This window comes from Hyaena hyaena, unplaced genomic scaffold, assembly GCF_003009895.1.
Source record: "Hyaena hyaena isolate Hyena2069 unplaced genomic scaffold, ASM300989v1 scaffold_371, whole genome shotgun sequence".
Taxonomy (NCBI): domain Eukaryota; kingdom Metazoa; phylum Chordata; class Mammalia; order Carnivora; family Hyaenidae; genus Hyaena; species Hyaena hyaena.
In genome coordinates, this window is record NW_024081003.1 from 669951 (window position 1) to 688878 (window position 18928).

Consider the following 18928-nt stretch of genomic DNA (forward strand, 5'->3'; position numbering starts at 1 on the left):
GGCTGAAAACATCAACAGAATGTTGGTTAAATAAATTACACTACATCAGAATACTTGTACAACTATTTAAAAAAAAAGATGAAGCTCTTTATGGGTTGATATAGATAATCTCCAAGACAGTAAAATAAAATTCAGGGCTTAAGATAGCATGTGGAATGTGCTATCATCTTTGTTACAAAATCAAAAAAGGAATATAACAAATATATATGTATCTACTTATGTGTATACAGTCTATCACTGGAAAAAGTGCTGGCAGTGGTTAGTTACATATCCGAAAAAATGACCTCTGAATGTCCCAACTCACTCACAATGGTGAGACCTTCTGATACCAAGGCTGTGCTCTCCACCCAAAAGCCAGGGGACACTAATGACAGAGATGTGTGAATGATACCCTCAGGGAGGCCTGAGCACTCCCTGATGTGTCCTCCAAAAAGGGGGGAGGGTCCTTTTCAAAACATATAAACTTTTATTTTTATCTTAATTGATACAAATTTGCCATTGTAATCAATAATACATTTACATTAGTTTTTAAATAAAAATTATTATTTCTTTTTCCACACGGAAGATGTGCTATATCTTCCTGAAGTCCCAGACACTCACAGATATCTGAGCCTTCTCCCAATTTTGGCAGCATCTGAGAGTCCTTGAGATCCATCCTCAGATGTTTATAATTTTTAAGTATCTAATTTTTTCATTTATTTTTTGATAATTAAGTTTTATTGATATATAATTGACTTACAATATTATATTAGTTTCTTTGTGTACAGCCTAGTGATTCAACACTTGTATAATTGTGAAATGATCCCCATACTAAGTCTAGTTACCATATGTCACCAAAGTTAATACACTATTATTGATTATATTCCCATGTTGTACATTATATCTCCAGGACTTATTTTATAATGGGAAGCCTATACTTCTTTATCTCCTTCATCCGCTTTGCCCTTCTTCCCAACTCTCCTCCCTTCTGGAAACTACCAGTCTGTTCTCTGTCTCTGTATGAGTCTGGGTTTTGTTTTGTTTGGTTTGTTTTTTTTTAGATTTCACTTATAAATGAAATCATGGTATTTGTCTTTCTCTGTATAGCCTAATTCACTTAGTACAATAACTTCAAGTTCCATCCATGTTGTTCGAATGGCAATATTTCATTTTTTTTGTGTGGCTAAGTAATATTCCATCCTGTCTATTGCATATAATGCTACAATGAACATAGGAGCATATGCATCTTTTCAAATCAGTGTTTCCATTTTCTCCCAATACCAGATACCAGTTCAGATAGATGAACAAAAGTGAAATTGCTGGGTCACATGATAGTTCTATTTTTAATTTTTTAAGGAACCACCACACTATTTTCCACAGTGGCTGCACCAACTTACATTCCTGCCGACAATGTATGAGAGTTCCCTTTCTTCCTCCACATCCTAGCCAATGTTGGTTATCTCCTGTGTTTTGATACTAGCCATTCTGACAGGTGTGAAGTGATGTCTCATTGCGGTTTTGATTTGTACTGCCCTACGGATTAATGATGTTGAGCCTCTTTTCATATATCTTGTCCATCTCTATGTCTTTCTTGGAAAAATGTCTCTATAGAGCCTCTGACCATAGTTAAATCAGATTGGGTTTTTTGTTAATTGAGTTGTACGAACTTTTTATATATTTTGGACATGAGCCCCTTATTAAATATATGATTTACAAATATCTTCTCCAATTCATTATGCTGCTTTTTTGTTTGATTGATGGTTTCCTTCACAGGACAGAAGCTTTGTAGCTTGATGTAGTCCCATTTGTTTATTTTCGCTTTTGTTGCTCTTGCCTTTGGAGTTATAGCCCAAAAACAAAACATTATTAAAGACCAATGTCAAGAAGCTTACCATCTATATTTTATTCTAGGTGCTTTATGGTTTCAGGTCTTATGTTTGGGTCTTTAGTCCATTTTGAGTAAATTTTTGTGTATGGTGTAAGATAATGGTCATTGTTTTGCCTGTACCTTTCCAGTTTTCCATCACCATTTATTGAAGAGATTGTTCCTTCCCCGTTATATTTTTTCTTCCTTTGTTGTAAATTGACCATATATACATGGGCTTATTTCTGGTCTCTCCATTATGTTCCACTGATCTATGTGTCTGTTTTTATACCAGTACCATACTGTTTTGATTCATATAGTTTGTAATATAGTTTGAAATCAGGGAACGTGAAGCCTCTGGCTTTGTTCTTCTTTCTCAAGATTGCTTTAGCTATTTGAAGTCTTTTGATTTCTATACAAATTTTAGATTTGTCCTAGCTCTGTGAAAAATGCCAATGAATTTTGATAGGAAATGCATTGAATCTGCAGATTGCTTTGGGTAGTATGGACATTTAAAAAATTAATTGTTCTAACCCATAAGCATAATATCTTCCCATTTATTTGTATCTCCTTCAGGGGGCACCTGGGTGGCTTAGTTGGTTAAGCGGCCAACTTCCGCTCAGGTCATGATCTCATGGCTTGGCTTGTAAGTTCAAGTCCCACGTCAGCATCTGTGCTGACAGCTAGCTCAGAGCCTGGAGCCTGCTTCAGATTCTGTGTCTCCCTCTCTCTCTGACCCTCCCCTGCTCATGCTCTGTCATTCTCTGTCTCTCAAAAATAAACAAACATTAAAAAAATTTTTAAATAAAAAATAATAATAAAAAAATAATGATATTTGTATCTCCTTCAATATCTTTCATATATGTCTTATAGTTTCAGTGTACAGGTCTTTCACCTCCTTGGTTATATTTATTCCTAGGTATTTTATTCTTTTGATGCAATTGTAAATGGTATTTTTAAAAATTTCTCTTTCTCATAGTTACTTGTTAGAAACAGAACAGATTTTTGTATATTAATTTTGTATCCTGAAACTTTACTGAACTCATTTACTAGTTCTAACAGTTGTTTAGTAGTCTTAGGGTTTTAGTATCATGTCATCTGCAAATAGTGACAGTTTTACTTCTTCCTTTCCAATCTGGATGCCTTTTATTTCTTTTACTTGCCCAATTCCTGTGGCTACGACTTCTAATAGTAGGTTGAGTAATAGTAGCTAGAGTGGACATTTTTGTCTTGTTCCTGTTCTTAGAGGAAAAGCTTTCAGCTTTTCACCATTGAGTATGATATTAGCTGTGAGGTTTGCCATATATAGACTTCACTATGTTTAGGTACATATCCTCTATACCCACTTTATTGAGAGGTTGTTTTTTTTTTTTATCATAAATGGCAGTTGAATTTTGTCAAATGATTTTTCCTGCATTTATTGAGATGATCATATGGTTTTTATCTTCTATTCTGTTAATATGGTGTATCATGTTGATTGATTTGCAAATGTTGAATCATCTTGCATCCCTGGAATAAATCCCACTTGATCATGGTGTATTTTTAATGTTTTATTGACTTTGGTCTGTCAATATTTTATCGAGGACTTTTGTATCTATATTCATCAGAGATATTGACCTATATGTTTTTGGGTTTTTTTAAATGGTATCCGTGTAGGGTTTTAGTATCAATATAACACTGGCCTCATAAAATAGGTTTGGAAGTGTTCCATCCTCCTCAATTTTTTGGAAGAGTTTAAGAAGGATGTGTTAAATTTTCTTTGAGTATGTGGTAGAATTCAGCGACATAATCACATCTTTAACTATCCACCTTTTTATGCTTAATATTTCCTCCTGATTTCCAAATAATGAAAAAAAATGGATTTGGTGCACACCAGGCAATTTGATTAAATGCTCACAGCAATCCTGGGATGTAAAAATTATGACTATCCTCATTTTCTAAATGAAGAGAAAAGGTTCAGATTAGTTAAATGTTATTCAGCATTACCTAAGCTAAAAAGTAGAAAGGCTGAACTCCTACCACAGATTGATCAGACACTAAAGTTACTTCTTTTTGTCTGTATCTGACAACTTTCAGTTCTCTCTACACTATTGTCACTGCCCACTTAGGGCTCCGTTTTTATTTGGTTCTCTTTCTGGTCCTTTTCCTTGGCATATTAAACCTCATTCATTCCTCTGGGTACAGTGTCTACAAATTGTAGTGGTTCTCAAGCCTAGTTGCACATTAGACACTTGGGGCGATTATAAAACATACCTATGTCCAGAATTCATCCCCCTAATTGCTATTTTAACTAGTCTAGGATGGAGCCTAGGAATCAGAATTGTCAACCTCTTCCCTCCACTCCAGATGTGTGCTATTCAATTTTGTATTCCTAGTGCCTAGTAGTCATTTACTAAATGTTAAATGAATTAATAAATGGTGAACTTTAGGGTAAGGTAGAAGCCAAAATTAATTTTGACAATAAAACAAGAGCCGTTTTGAAAGACTCAGGCTAGGTGGAAGTTGATAAACGCAGAGTCATTCTGATCTCCTCTGGAAGGCTGGAGAAGAAGGAAGCTGCATCCATGTAATCCAGTCCCGAGCCCCACACAATGGAAAACTATAAATAGCGGCCCTGATCACATGAGGGTTATGTAATACAAGGTTCACAGAACACGGCTGCCTTTATCACTCGGGCTTAAGTTGCACTGAAATGGAAACTCAGCTGATGCCCTATGTATTAATTTCTCCAAAAGATGAAAGTCTCCCAGCCTTTGCCCAGACCATCGATTGGCCCATGTTTGAGGCAGGTTGCTAGGGCCTTTCTTGCTAAAGAACCCCTGCCTTCTTCACAGATAACAAGTAGGCAATTTCAGCAGAAGAATTATCTTTATTTGCAAAGATATGGCCAGAATGTCCCCTGATCAAGGGAAAAGGCAGTGCATATGAGCTTTCCGGACACTTGAACACACTGGGTCACAAGCTCTAGAGAGGAGTTACATATGCAGACGTGTGTGCACGGTTCCAGAGAGGTCACCCCTGCGTGTTCCTCCAGTTTTTTGCTGACCGTTTGAAAACCTTTTGTGAAATACACAAATCCACTCTGTGCCATTTAACTCTATTAGAAGGGTTATCATCTTCTATAAAATGATAGGGAATCCTCCTTGCCCAGGAAAGGGATCCCAGCACAACTCCTGAATACTCAATTGAATCTCGCTGCTTGGTAAAGGGATTCTTTGAAATAATTTTTTTCCATGAGGCAAAGGCTAAGTATGTGGCAGTAAAGACTCCTACCATATTCTCCTTTTCCTCTCTGACACACAACTAGCCCTCACTTCCCTGTTGTTCTTGTAGTTGGGCAGGGCCATGTGACTATGTTCTAGCCAACAGAGTATGAGAAGTAGGTGTGCCACGTCCAGACCTGGCCATGCACATTTCTCCATGTGTTTATTTGCCTCTGGTTGGCTAGAATAGACATGCTTCCTAGGGCAACTCTGGAAACCATGAACTGAAGATGCCACAGCTCGGTGAGTCTGGATCCCTGAATGACTGCCTTCAGGAAAACTGTCCTGCCATCCTTCTTATTACCCAGTGCTGCCATCAGAACAAAAAATAGATTTCGAGAGGAACCTACCTGGGTGTCAGATGGTTAAGCGTTCCACTCTTGATTTTGGCTCAGGTCATGATCTCCTGGTTTATTAGCTCGAGCCCTGCATCAGGCTCTATGCTGACAGTGCAGAACCTGCTTGGGATTCTCTTTCTCCCTCTCTCTCTCCCTTCTTCTCCTATTAGTTCTCTCTCTCTTTCTCTCTCTCAAAATAAATATATGTATTTTTTAAAGAAATTATCGTCGATTGTGTTTGAGCCATTATACACTATAGGGTCTGTCTCTTACAGCAGTCAGCCTTCCTTATATAGTTAAGATGTCACCCACATGTCATGACTCTAGCATTAAGGACAGGAATCCCTCATTTGCTTTGGAAGAAAAGATCCTCCAGAACGGCCTACCCCAAAATTATATTGCCAGCTGATCTTTGCCCTCAGGAGGCCCTAGTGATTGATAAGCTCAGATTTCTTACCTGAAGCCAGGTGTGGATGTTTGCAAGGATCATCTGGTTTATATCTACTATAGATGAGCATTTCCAAATTCTATCTCAAAACACATATTCTATGCACAGACTTTAGTAAACACCAGAACCAGAGGAAAAGGATATTTTAAGTAAAATTCATAATATGCTCCAGATGGATTTCTGGAACAAACAAAATTGAAATTTTTATCAAACTGATCATATGTCAAGAAGATAAAAAAGAATCTGTCTTTAAAGATCTTTCTGCAAGTCCAACAATCACACCACATTCCCTAAGTATTTCGTGAATTATCATGGACTAGTAATCCTTTTAGTGAAACACAATGTGTTATTTTGCATAAGCTACCAATGATTTCAAATGATATCCAAGATGCAAGCTAAGGTGGAATGGAGAAAGAAGAAAATAGAACACTTAGATAAAAGTGAAAAATAGTCTATAGTACAGAAATCCACTGTGGTACAGCAGAAAGGATTCCGAGGCCGGAAAGTAGGCAGAGTGTTCAGTGTACAGACATTGGGTTAATGAGAATTTACACTTGTCAGTGAAGCTGGTAGAATACTCTGGAACTGACACATGGGGGACCCTGTTGGGCATCTGTTGCCAAATGTAAATGTCTGGCAATAGAAGAGTTGTGGAAACTCACGAAGCCCAACTGATTTTCCTCCAACTCCAGCTAGGTGAGGAGCAAGGAGTGAAGGGCACTTATCTGGGAAAATACGTGAAAAGCAACTATAGAAAATTTCCAACAATAAATGAAGTGGATTTTCCAACTATGAAGGGGGAAAAGCAAGCTGTTAAAACTCAAGATCTGGACAGGAAGGAAGAGCTTATTCGGTGAAGAAGAAATCTACCCCTCCTTTGTCTGTCAGAGACACAGTCTGTAGGAACTTCCTTGAACTTTACCACTCTGGAAACCTTGTATAATTCTGTCTTTAGCCATCAGGATGAATGTGAATTCAATAACTGGAAAGCTGCCCAAATGAACTTTTCAGCAGAATTTTATATATTTTGAGAAAGGAGAGCAGTGTAGCTGTGACTTTCGAGCAGTGAACCCCCAATCTTTTTTTATTTGAAAGAGCAGGCACATGGCAGAGAGAGAGGGAGAGAGGGAGATAGAGAGAATCCCAGGCAGACTCCCGCACCATGACCACAGAGCCGGACGTGAAGCTCGAACTCACAAACTCTGAGATCATGACCTGAGCCAAAATCAAGACTTGGATGCTTAACTGACCGAAACACCAGGCGCCCGAGAACCCCAAACTCTGAGCATATACATGTATTTATTGATTCATAAAGTACATATGTGAACCACCGTGTATAATACTAAAACATTATATATCATATAAAACATATTCCCAGTAAAAGAAATGTTATAAGGATGCATCAAAATAATATCTTCCTGTGCCCTAAATGGATTGTCATTTACACACCATTTGGATGCCATTACTTTCAATCCTGGTCCTAGAAAAGAGATCTAATCTTTACAAGAGTGATTGTGGTATCAAAAAGAGATGAAAAACTCTTGGCCAGCACTTTAGCTAAGAGATACCTTTACAGAGCTGCCCCCAGTGTGTCTATATGGAAAGTGTAGACTGCATGTTATCTATAGAAGTCTGTTGCCCGAGTAACCAGAAGAATCATGTGGAAACCGAGCTCCTTAAGGGGATAACTCATGTTTTATTTATCTGTCCTCCTCTAAGAGCTGGTAGGGTGTCTTACACTGAGGAGAGGCTGGGTACTCAGTGATGCCTGTTGAACTCAAACATGAATGAGTAAATGAACAGTTGAATGAATATGTGAAAAACATTTTTAAGCCACAGGAAAAACACAAGTAAGGCATAATTCTCACTTGTCAGTGAAATATCTCCATTACTGGGAGAATGCACATCTTCTCCCTAGCCTTCAACTCAGTTAAAGTTCTAGCTTCTCATCAAGAGCTCTTCTTCAAAGGCCTTCAGGGACTATGCAGGTACCACAGATGCCTGAACACCAAGTAAAACAGGGAGAAGTGGTAAATGGACTGGCATGCATAAGATCCTTGGAGGGTGACCATTTTTACCTCTGTTAGCCTAAGTGTTTTCCTCGCTGGGTGTCCAGGGGTTTCGTGACATGTCCCAACTACATTATAAACCTAAAAAGATCTGGGAATGTGGAATGTTTCTCCTTCTGCCCCCACAGTGGTCTGATGGAATAAAAACTAGACTTAGGGTTCAAACCTTAGGCCCAAACTCTCCTGCCTAATTAGCTAGTTAAGGCCTTGGACAAGGCATTAACCCCTCTGATCCTCAGTTTCTTCAGCCAACCAATAAGAATAGCACTCCTTGCCTCAAAGGGATGTTTGGAAGAACAAACAAGACTTTTGCAAACTCAAATGATGTGTATAAATGTAAGGACTTACAGTTAAAGTAGTGAATAAATACCTGTTGGAATGCACTGAATAGAGAGATTATGTAATTCTTTACTCTAGGCCCAGAATCAATATTGTCTCTATTTAAGACTTCTTTTAAAAATAACATATGTAGATGGGTCACCTGGATGGCTCAGTTGGTTCAGTGTCTGAATCCTGATTTTGGCTCAGGTCACGATCTCATGGTTCACGAGTTTGAGCCCCGTATCAGGTTCTGTGCTGACAGTGAAGAACCTGCTTGGGATTCTCCTCTCTCCCCCCTCTCTGCCCCTTTCCTGCTTGTGCTCTCTCAAAATAAACAAATAAACTTAAAAAAATTAAAAACTAAGCTAAACCAAAACAAAAATAACACATGTAGAAAAAAATTTTTAAATAGAGAGCAAGTTAACACATACATCAACACATTACACTGTTATCAGCAATGAGCTTGAAATTTTGAACATTTATGATTTTAAGGTAAATAAGCAAGCATTGATAAATGTTTTTGCACTTTACAGTTTAAAGTATGCTTATTGTATTTGTGTTTTATTAGGACATGTAACACATCTATTATAAAATATTGGGTCCTAAACACTATGATAATTGTCACTGAAATATTTCTGGGTAGTAGAATTACTCTTGAGTTTATTTTCATCTTTGCGTTTTTCTCTATTCTACAAATTTCCTTCAATAAACACAACATACAACCTTTTGTCTTTTTCTGATTCTGAAATATTTCTTTTTTTATGTTTTTATTTATTTTTGAGAGAGAGAGAGATAGTATGAGTCGGGGAGAGACAGACACAGAATGTGATTCAGGTTCCAGGTTCTGAGCTGTCAGTACAGAACCTGATGTGGGGCTCAAACTCACGATCTGTGAGATCATGACCTGAGCCGAAGTCGGATGCTTAACCAACTGAGCCACCCTGGTGCCCTGATTCTGAAATATTTAAAAAAAGAAAAAACACAACCCATGGACTGGTGGCTGATCAGAGATCTCTTTTTTAAGTTTATTTATTTATTTGGGGAGGGGGGGACAGACAGAAGGGGAGAGAAAATCCCAACCAGACTCTGCACTGTCAGCACAGAGCCCAATGCAGGGCTGGATCTCACAAACTATGAGATCATGACCTGAACGGAAATAAAGTGAGAGGCTTAGCCAGCTGAACCACCCAGGTGTCCCTGACCACAGACTTTTTAAATTTTGGTAGGGGGGGAAATGTGGTAGGAGATACAATAAGGAAAAAGTTATCAAAATGACTCAATTTGCAGGAAAAAATCTAATTAAATTAAAACCTGACTTAAAAATTCTTGATCAGGTTTATATATACAATGAAATACTACATGGCAATGAGAAAGAATGATATCTGGCCATATGTAGCAACGTGGATGGAGCTCGAGGGTGTTATGCTAAGGGAAATAAGTCAGGCAGAGAAAGATACCGTATATTTTCACTCATATGTGGATCAGGAGAAACTTAACAAAGGACCATGGGGGAGGGGAAGGGGAAAAAAGTTACAGAGAGGAAGGGAGGCAAACCATAAGAGACTCTTAAAACTGAGAACAAACAGGGTTGATGGGGGTGTGGGGGACAGGGGAAAATGGGTGATGGGCATGGAGGAGGGCATTTGTTGTGATGAGCACTGAGTGTTATATGGAAACCAACTCGACAATAAACTATATTTAAAAAATTAAAAAAATAAAAATTCTTGATCAAACACCTCTTAGATCTGTTGTTTACAAAAACTGTATAATATTCCACTTTGGTGTAAAAACGGGGAAGTATAACAAGATACATTCATCTTTGCTTGAAATGTTAAGGGGGAGGATGGTGAGGGATGTGTGAGATGTAGGAATCCCAATGGTGAGGTTAAGCATCCGACTTCGGCTCAGGTCATGATCTCAGTTTGTGGGTTTGAGCCCCCGCGTCAGGCTCTGGGCTGACAGCTCTGTCTCCCTCTCTCTTCACCCCTCACCACTTGCACTCTGTCTCTCTTTCTCTCTCAAAAAATAAATAAACATTTTAAAAAATTCTTTTAATAAAAAATAGAAAAAAGAAGCAAGACTGTACTTTTTGTTATATTGTTTGAATTTTTTAAATACCACTTGCAAGTAATAACCATTCTAAAATGCAGGTATTAGAAGAGCTCCTGACCTTTGTTTTGGGGAGCCGGTCCTCACAGTGGGTTTGTGCTAGAGGTTGCCATTGCCAGTGGAGAGATAAATGTGAGGGCCTGTATGGCCAGGGAAGCGCCAGGCTGATCCTGAGCTGTTTCCTCAGCCTGCTGAGTAGTCGTGCTTGGATTTATCTGCTTCCTGCGGCTGTGTGTTCTCTGTTCCAACCCAGCATGGCTCTTGCTTGCCAGCTGGCTATATTGAACAAAGCTGGTTACATTTCAGGAACTTGCCCTGTCCAATAAACTTTTCATGCCAGGCTTCGGTATAAAGTAAAAGAAACTAGGCTTGTATTCAACTGAGTCTGAAGTACATTTGGGGTAGAAAAGCCAGGCAGGTGACCCCCAGTGAAGCCAGGCTTTCTCCATGCCCCAGCTAGGGTCTGCAGCAAACACAGCCTCATACCTCCTCTCTCGAGTCCATCCATGTAGTCTAAAGGGAAACACTGAAGTGTGGTTTCCTGACTAGCCAGCTGCAGGCCACTTTCCTGCACATGTACTATCCGGGGGATTTGGGTTGTGGAAGTTTGTCAACACAAGTAGTCTAGTAGTCTAGCTTAGCTCATGACTGGTGGATCTTATCAGTGATGTTCTATGCAGCTCAGAGAAACAATACAACTTTGTGAGAACTATATTAAAATTAGAACTTCTGTCCATGAAGAAAAACATCCACTGAAAAATGGTAAGATAAGACAAAGAATGGGAGAAAATATTTGGCACACACATAACCAACAAAGAATTAGTATGGCAAATAAATCAATAAGAACCAAACAATCTAAAAATAGGTAAACAAGCAATTCACCAAAAGGAAAATCTGAATGGTCTATAATATATTGAAAGAACCTCGGTTTCAAGAAAACAAAACTAAAATTTCAGTGGACTATTATTTCAAACCAATTATATTAGCAAAATTTTAAAAGCCTGACAATACTTAATATGGGTTATATTATAACAGTGGGAACACAGACACTGTTGTTAGAAATGTAAATTGGTAGGGCACCTGCCTGAGTGGCTCTCTGCTGTCAGTGCACAGAGCCCACTTCAGATCCTCTGTCTCCTTCTCTCTTGGCCCCTCCCCTACTGTCTCTCTCTCTCAAAAGTAAATGGATAGTAAAAAAAAGAAATATAAATTGGTGAGAGGCATCTGGGTGGCTCAGTCAGCTAAGCATTCGAGTCTGGATTTCTACTCAGGTCACGATCTCACACTTAATGAGATGGAGCTCCAAGTCTGGCTCTGCCTTGAGTGTGGAGCCTGCTTGGGATTCTCTCTCCCTCTCTCTCTGCCCCTCCCCTGTTCATGCTTGCCCTCTCTTAAATAAATAAGTAAACTTGAAAAAAAAAAAAGGAATATAAACTGGTGCACCCACTTTGGGGAGCAATTGGAACAGAAGCTATGCATGACCTACATATTAGAATGTAACAAGAAAACAAAACTGTCCCAAGTACTAAAACAGAAGGAATTTAATGTAAGGAATTGGTTCCCTGCGGCTTGAAAGCACTGAGTCAAATAGTAGTGAAGCACGGTGGGGGAAGGGGGGGCCAGGGCACCGCTGGAGCCCACTACAGACCCCGGAGCTAGAGGTGACCAGAGGAGCTACGGAACACCAGGAGTTAGTGAGTCTCTGGGCAGAAACTGCGTGTGTGATGAGGGCTGGAGGAGTGGAAGGGACCAAGTCCGAGGAAGACAGAAATGAGCATTCTTTTTTTTTTTTTTTTTAATATTTTTATTTATTTCTAGAAGAGAGAGAGAAACAGCGTGAGCAGGGGAGGGTCAGAGAGAGAGGGAGTCACAGACTGAAACAGGCTCCAGGCTCTGAGCTGGCAGTCAGCACAGAGCCCGACGCGGGGCTTGAACCCACGAACCGTGAGATCATGACCCAAGCGAAAGTCGGACGCTTAACCGACTAAGCCACCCAGGCGCCCCTGAGCATTCTGACTCCTCTCTCATCTCCTTCCCCGCTCTCTCACCAGCACCTCCACTGCCTAAACCCCAAAGCAGGCAGGTGACATGGGAGGCGGGGCGTGCAACACAAGTGGGTCAGGGCCCGGAGATCCGAGCAGAGGAGGGAAGGACAAAGACTGGGCCGGCCAAAAACAGGACAAAAAGCAAAAATCCCCAAACCCAAAACCCCTGCGCACTAGCAGACGGAGACCCATACAGTAAAACTTACAGTGACGTGGTTCACAAAAGCAAAACATGAGAAACAATGGTCTATTAAGAGGAGAGGAATAAATTGTAGGAGAGTCACACAATGGAATATTCCGCAGAAGTGAGAGTGAATGAACTACAGTCACATTTATCAACATGGATGACTCCCACAAAGCCAAACAAAATAAATCTCATTCTTTAATATATGTATAGAGCATGAAAACATGCAGTATGGCAATGATGATTATAGACAGATATGTTGTATAAGGATAAAGAAAAGTTGAAGAAACACATCCTTTGGGGAAAGAAAGGGAGATGTGAACAGGAAGAGAGATTCTCAGGGTTCCATACGTAATAATAATGACACTGGGTGATGGATACATGGGGCAATGTATATTGCTGTTTATAGTTTATATAAAAATATGTCCTAATAATTACATTTTAGTTTTACAGAGGAGCTTGGAGGAGTGTGAGTGATGTGGACCTGACTCTTCTAAGCGGCAGGAAGAGACTCCGTTATCTTGGTTGTGGAGGCAGGGCGGGATGCCTGGAAGAGAAAACCCCCTTCCCGCTGTCTGTGGCCCCTGGACCTGATTCAGTTAGGCAAACACTCAGTCCTTGCCCCTGCGAGCTCTAGACATGCAGGGGCAGCTTCAGTGGTGCTTTCCTGACTGGCCTGTAGTGTTCCAGGTAGAAGTCACGCTCCCTGTCTGCATGTTTCCTCAGGCCTCATCCAGGCACTGGCTCTGTGGCAACCAACACCTTCCAGAGCTCTTCAAGGGGTCCCTCTGCACCCCTACTCCATTAGGCTTGGGTTAGGTGGTAGCATTCCCAAAGCACGGCTCGGCTCTCCAGAGTCACCATCCCCAGATCTCTCTTCTCCATTCTAAACTTTTTTAGTTTTCTTTCTTTGGCTAGATGTAAGCAAGGCCAGCTTCAGGGGATTGTGACCTGTGCAGTCACACAGGACCCCGCACTTCAAAGGGCCCTGTGCTTGGGTTTAATGCTCTGCTGTTGCCCTGTGGAATTTTTTAATGATTTTTGAGCAAGAGGCCCGCATATTCATTTTGCACTGGGCCCTGTAAATTGTGTAGCTTATCCTGGGTGTAAGAGCTGTGGGACAGGTTCCTAGAGCCCTTTCCTTGTAAACCTGCATACCAGATATGGTAGTTCTGACAACTCCTCAGATAGCTGATAACTGTCTTACTGGCCTAGGTCAAAGTGGGCAGGAGTTGCATTCCCATGCCCACTCCACTTATTTACTTGCTAATAATGGGTCTTCACTACAAGGAAATGTAAAGTCCACCGAGACAAGAACTATTTAGTTGTACACTGTGTCCTCATATCCTAGCTCAGTGTCTGGCCCAAAATATATGTTCAGTAAATACTTGTTGGATGGACATTTATAAAATGTTACACTTAATAACTTTATATGAAAATCATATGCCAGATTTTATACAGAGAATATATTCTCAAAGAATTTGCATAATACGATACTGATTTTTCCACAGAAATAAGTGTAAAGCAGGGAGATGCTTTCTCAAAATCTCCAACTAATACATATTTTTGCTTTAATGCTTTGTAATTTTTTTAAGATTGCCACTAACAATTTATAAAATACTTATCTAAATTGTACCATGGGAGTTGTTTGGCCTTCTTGTGACATTAAAGCCCATCTCAAGTTCATTCCCAAATGCCTACTTTTCAGGTCTATTTTTCAGCACCAGCAATGGACCCCCATTTAATGAGTGCTCATATGAGATTGCTTCAGAAAGTAGAAATATTTCAAATGATAAACAGTAAACGTTAAAATAAGTATAGCATCGTAACCACCACCACCTGAAGGAGTTCTAATTCAGGGAGACCACAGTCTGACTCACTCAACAAAAGGTTGCCCATACTTCTGTATTATTGTATTACCAAAGTACAGTGCAGCAACGGCATAAACCAGTTGTACATTTCACCTGGCCCGCCAACCTTAAATTTTCCCAAATTAGGGGTATTTGTATTATCTCAATTTCTACATGAGTTTAAACATAACTGTATATTATTAGACATTTGCATAATTAAATTCACACAAATGCAACCAAAGTATATGTCACTAGGTTATCTGAGTTTTAATTTGTCTACAAACACTGCTTTAAACTAAACGCAATAAATAGTGGATGGGGAATAAGCAAAGAAGCAATGGCTTTGTCCAGCACCAGATGACCTAAAGTGGTTTTGGCAGCAAAGTCTCTTTAAATTAATTTGCTCCACATGGCAAGAGGAGGAAGTAAAATCTCTAATACCTAATATTTAAAGCCTAGACAAAACATTTCAGTGCAAATAGGGAAGTGCTTTATTTACTCTGATCCAAGTCAAAGGTAGTCGGATAATTAGTTTTCTTTAAACAACATTCAGCTTTGCTGACATCTCATTTTCCAAAAGCAGCTGTTAGCCAAATATAGTATTGTTTATTCACTCCCTGGAAGGCTGTTTTTAAAAAGTGCTTCTTCTGGTAAATATGTTGCATCACATAATTGGAGATAACAGGAAAAGTAGGAGTTGCTGTTTGGATTTAAATAAACATATCCTCAAAAGTCCAGTTTTCTGTTTGCGAATAATTCTTTTATTTTTTGCCATCAGGCACACTGAATTGTTTATTCCCTGCTTTGGGGCCATGCTAGGAAATATTCCAAACATGTTAACACACAAGATAGTTCTCTTGAAAAATGATAAAAGAGATGGAAGGCCCTTTACCTTTTCCCCTTATTGTACATGTCAGCTAATGTAGGTTAGCTAGTCCAGTGCCAGAGACTATCTCACACCTAGAACGCAGTTGGATGGAGCTTTTTTTTTTTTAAGAAAGTGGCTATTTAAAAATACCTGTAACATCAGAGTTAAGTCCCAGATTATCCTGTGAAGGGGAGTAGAGAATGAAAATTGCTATTGCTTTTGCAAAGAATGCACTCACCCCTATCATTTACAATGTGTTTGGCTTGCATGTGCTACTTCCGTGGTTGGCCACTTCAGTTTCTAGGAACCAAGAATATATGTAACTTTCTCTGATCTGACTGCTATTTTCTCCTGACTACTAGGGGTTTTCTCCTGCCTAAATACCTTAAAATACATCCTTAAAATACATTTCTTTCCTGACTCCATTATTGACCCAAATTCACTGTCAGAGCCCATGTAAAAGTGTAGAAATCTCTTTAAACTGGAAATCAGAAAACCTAGGTTCTAATTTTTACTCCGTTGCCAAAATCTATGGGTTCCTCCTTGGGGAAAAAAGGATTAAATTGATGTCCAAGAGATCCCATTCAATTCTGAAATTTTTTTACTTCACTAACTAGTTAATAGAATTTACTGCTGAAAGTGGGTGGGTCACACAGTGGATGCCAAAATTTGGGGCAAGGAAGGGTAGATGTTTGTTATTTAGGCTTACCCAAGCTGCTATGAACTTCTAGCAGCATGGCTAATTATGAGCTCCAAACATATCATTCACATCTCATTTGTCATCCACTTCATGAGGTTTTAGATGGATGTTGATGGGCCAAAAACTGTTCCGTGCTTACCTGGGAATTTGCAGTCTTATCATGTTCTGAGCCATTTTCCATTACTGCTTGTGCATGAGAAGTATTTCAAACAATAAGCCAAAAAGCACTTCTAAAACTATGTTCAAATTCTAGCAAGATTTAAGATGGAGCAAATGCTCTGCTTCCCATTTGGATTCGTGAAGCAGTGAACACACTTCATGAAGAACACATTTATATTTTCTTGCACATAAATATGTTTGTCATAATACCAGAACCATTGAGACAAATTGCTATGTTCAGCTGGGAAATGTATCTTTTCTCTCTGTATTATAAAGGATGTGTTATGGTACAATTATTCTTGTGGTTTTATAGTTCAGGGCACTTTTATAGTATAGGAAGCTTCTGTCTACGGAAATAGCATATGCTATTTAATTACTATAAAGCTCTTTGCAAATATAAAGGACTACTAATACCCATTAGCAAATAAATTCTCCAAATGCATTCTGCTTTTGTTATTGCATGATTTCCTTAACAGAGAAATACAGAATGGTTGTGACATCCTATTTCAAGGAAAAGAATGATTGCCTGTAGAAAAGTAAATCTTACAGATTTCTACTCCTGACTAGTAGGTACCCATAATATAAACATTTCCTCTAAGTTTATAGGTTCTTTGAAAGGTCAATAGGCCTTTAATATCAGTACCATTCCACACAACCAGTACTAGAAGCTGCAGTGAAAACTGATTATGAGCAATAGAGAGCTTTTCGAGAAGATATTTAATTACGTATTTATAACCTCAAGGGTGCTTAAATCGAGGGCTCCTTTAAAATTATTCATCCAGTTTTGGGGCGCCCGGGTGGCTTAGTCGGTTAAGCGTCCGACTTTCGCTTGGGTCATGATCCCGCGGTTCGTGGGTTCGAGCCCCGCGTCGGGCTCTGTGCTGACTGCCAGCTCGGAGCCTGGAGCCTGTTTCAGAGTCTGTGACTCCCTCTCTCTCTGACCCTCCCCTGCTCAAGCTGTCTCTCTCTCCTAGAAATAAATAAAACATTACAAGAAAATTATTCATCCAGTTTTGTCTTGGTATTGAGAGCTGAATTAGTCAGGACTCTGAGGTTTAAATAACAGAACCCCAACTCAAACTAGATTAAGCAAAATCAAAACAAAACCCACAATCTCTACACCTACAAGGAATCCTGGGTAGCTCAATTTTAAATCAGCACTGTAGGAACCAGGGATATCATGGTTTCAGAAATCTGTCATTTTCTCCGCTCAGGTAGCTCCAGAATTGGGGGAGGGGTGGAGGGGCGAGGGTGAGATGGCTCAGGCTTCCAGTCATTCTCCCAGGTTGAATGGTAACAGCAGAAAGAGGACTTTATTCTCTCAAGGTCTCTATAGCAAAAAGGATCCTGACGTGTCTTGTTTATTAGTTCATTTGCCCACTCCTTGGACCCATTCCTGCTACTGTGGTATGTATACTGTGACTGATCCCATCTCCATCATCCTTATGAACAAGGAGTAAAGAGCCAGAATTAAGAACCCCAATTGGACCGCAGGCAGTAGTGGGGTTCCCCTAGTAAAAAGGGATATTACTATCTAAAATGGGATAGGAAAATGGACTGGACTTAAAACCAAACCTTACTTTGGTGACCTTGGTCCTTTCAATCTTGAGATGGAAGTTTCTGATAATCTATTAATGAGTGATCTTCAGGCCTGTGGTGTTGGTTTTGACAACCCTGAGCTTGGTGCTCCCTGGCCTCTCAGCTGTCTTGGCTTTAGTTATCTGCCCCCCTTCAATTCTTTCCTCTTAAGCTTTTGAAACTAAATACATGCTTTCTTTCTGAATTTATCTTGGGAACCAACAAGATGGCATGGTAAGAGAACAGGATGAAGCCAAAAGCCCAGTCCTTCCTTGCTCCAGCATTTACTAGCTTTCTGACCTGTGGGAGGTTACTTCGGCAGGTTCTCAGAGCTGTTTTATCATCTGTAATAGGAATGTCCGTTCGAAGGTTGCCGTGAGGAAAGAGGAATGTGTATAAAGCACAGTGGCTGCTCATATGGTCAATTATTACCGAAGGTGAGGTGCCACGACCTTTAGGCAAACATGAAGAATCACGTCTAATGCTTCAAGTACTAGACCAAGAGCTGGATGATGAAAGGGCAAAACATGGCCGCTGCCCTCACTGGACTTGCACTTTGGGAAAGCAGAAAATAAAAGAGGAAACATGAAAAAAACTGCTAAGCCTGCAAAGAAATTACCATGTGCTAGGAACTGCACCCAGACACTCTTCAATCTAGGGTTGCTTTAAGTACCAGTTACTGTGGCAGAAAAACAGAACTGCCCAGTCTTTTGTAATATATTTAAAAGAGGACATTTAGGGCATCCTGGCAAAAATGGACATCTTATATATGCAGGATGCTTGGCAACCCTATCTCTAGCCTGGACAGCCATCCTACAATCCTATTTGTATAATTATATAAATATGACATATATTTACATAAATACTAAATCCTATGATCTCCACTGTACAAGTGAGTTAACAGACTCAGAGACACTGGGTGACTTGTTCAAGGACACAGAAATGGCAGAACAGGGAACCAAGCCCTAATCTCTCTGGCTTTTAAAGCCTGGAGTCTTTACATTACACCATTCACTTTTCTCCACAATGACAATGGAGGGTTTAGGGTCAAAACCAGTACGATCTCTAAATGTATGCCTGACTCTAAGTCAATTTCTCCTTCTAAACCTCCTGTACTTCCTTTACAAACCCAGTATGTTGACCGAATAGCTGA